Below are 2208 nucleotides of genomic sequence, written 5' to 3'. Positions count from 1 at the left end.
GGTGGAGTCTACCTACTGGTCTCACTGCCAAGGGCAAGGGTTAGAAGCCTGCAGGCTACGATGCTGGGGAGTGAGTTTCCCTCACTCACTAGCTTGTGACCTCAAACCTTCAGGTGATACGTGCATAAGCATGGAGGTGTATATGCCTGTAATCCTAGCTACTCAGGAGGCTGATGCAGGAGGATTGCAAGTTTGAGCCCTGTTTGGGCAATTTAGTGAGATCTTGTCTCAAAAGAAATAATAAAAAAATAAAAACTGTAACTCAGTTGTAGGCTCTTGTTTAGCATGTGGATGGCCCTGGGGTCAGTCTCCATGACCCCTAACCCACCTCTCACCCAAAGATAAATTACGTATATCAGAAAAAAGCCTTATTGTTTTTAATTCTCTTGCTGCCTTCTAAGAAGGAGGTCCTGGTAGCTGAAGTCCCGTCGAAGGTGGCACATGTGTAAGGATCTGGGAGCAGGAGTAGGAAGTGCTAGGCGAGCTGAGGGAAGTGGTGGCTGGTCCACACTGAACACCTATGGCAAGGCAGCTGTAGGCCAGAGCTGCCGCTACACTGCTCAATGGGCCCCTAAACCATCTTTCTCCTCCAAGGGCCCATCCAGGACACGGAGCCCAGCAAACTGATGTGCTCAAGCAAAGGGCAGATGCAGGGGTCATCTGGCCACGGACTAGAGTTGCCAGGCAAGTGGAAGGGTCTTCCCTGTTTCCCTGTTCTCTGCAGCTCCTTTCCACATACCTGACCTCAACTGCCCTCTTCACGTATGGTCAGTGTGGACCAACCACCACTTCCCTCCTTTTTACAAGGGACTCTTGAAAGCCAGATGCAGTAACATACCATGGGATGTGGCCTCTACGGTGGGACTTCTAGCCTGGGACAGGCAGTGAGAAGTACGTATATCCAGGCCACTCCCTCTGAGAGAAGGCTGCCGGTGAAGTCAGTTTTGTGCATCTGTCTGCATTGCCTGCCAATGAAAAATATTAGAATTGTAGCGCTTGTATGCAGCAGCAGGGAGTGAGGACAAGCACAAGTGTATCCTGCTTAGCTCCAATGTAGCTAAACCTGGTGCTTCAACAGGGCAGCAGAGGCCTTGTGGACTCCCTCTTTTCTCAGCACAGCTTCACTTGAGGCCCGGAATTTGTCCTTAGGGTTAGTTCTAGAGCTTTCTTTATTGGCATGATTTAGTGTGTGGAGGGAAAAAAGCCTTACTGGCAGTGGAGGGTCCAAACTTAGTCTACCACTGACCAGCTTGGTAAGCATGAGGAAGTTTCTTGATGTCGCTGAGCTCATTTCTTGTTCTGTAAAATGGGGTGATGAGGGTGCTGACTTCAGATGCCCAGGAGGATGTGTGCAAAGAGCTGAATCTATGGGACACTTCTTTGGATCCTTCTTGCATGCTGATCCAATCTATATGGCAGAAAACCCCTGTGGATTACTCTATTGATGCTAAACTCAGGGAATCCTACTCAGGGGTTCCAGAGACATTAGCTTATTCATTCACTCACTCATTCATTCAACAATTATACACTGAGTACTGTCTGCTCATCAGACAAGCTAATAAATATGTCTACAAAAATAAATCATAAAAAAATGCAAAAACTCTCTCAGGTCTATGCATGCAAAATGGCCGTGGGCTCTGACAGGTTCCTTGGAGACTGCTGCTCCATAGGGGAGGGTGGAACAGGAGGCGGCTACTGCCAGTGGACAGAAGTTCTTTTTCCCCAGACAAAGTGGCAGAAGAACTAGAGAGAGGTGTCAGGCCTGAGGCTGGGTGAGGTAAAGGGTAGGCTGAAGCCAGAGTGGCATCAGTCTCCTTTTTTTGGAGGCTGAAATGATGCTGGTGCTTGTGGGAGGTCTTCTCTACACATCCCTCCCATTGAGCCATCTGCATGCACTGTTTCAGAATCAGGGCTTTGGAATTAAACCTAGACTACTGTGCCCCGAGTAAGTGCCTCTGTGCTCTGAGCCTTAGTTTTTCTCATCTGTAAAATGGTGATAATTGCATCTTGTTTTTCATTCTGCCCAGGAAAACTGAAAGAGATACAGGTTGAGTGTCCCTTTGAAATGCTTAGAACCAGAAGTATTACAGATTTCCAAGTTTTTGGATTTTGAAATATTTGCATAAACTTTACTGGTTGAATGTCCCAAATTTGAATGTATGACATAAAAAAATGCTCCAAAAGCCAAACCTTTTTGAGGGTCATGGC

General features: G+C 47.3%; 1 long non-coding RNA gene across 1 annotated transcript in view; it reads right to left on the bottom strand.

Annotated features, from left to right (window-relative positions):
- Window positions 1-1310, bottom strand: part of LOC117283761 — a 5149-nt gene extending 3839 nt beyond the window's left edge. The window contains exons 1-2 of the long non-coding RNA XR_004514792.1: window positions 1247-1310; window positions 839-965 (exon numbers count right to left, since the gene is read on the bottom strand). This is a non-coding gene — a long non-coding RNA (uncharacterized LOC117283761). The remainder of the gene's footprint in view (window positions 1-838; window positions 966-1246) is intronic.
- Between the last annotated feature and the right edge of the window lie 898 nt (window positions 1311-2208).

The sequence above is a fragment of the Fukomys damarensis genome, unplaced genomic scaffold (assembly GCF_012274545.1).
Source record: "Fukomys damarensis isolate Sample0158 unplaced genomic scaffold, DMR_v1.0_HiC HiC_scaffold_30, whole genome shotgun sequence".
Taxonomy (NCBI): domain Eukaryota; kingdom Metazoa; phylum Chordata; class Mammalia; order Rodentia; family Bathyergidae; genus Fukomys; species Fukomys damarensis.
The sequence above is the reverse complement of the archived record's forward strand: the minus strand, read 5'-3'. Positions and strand labels throughout refer to the sequence as shown.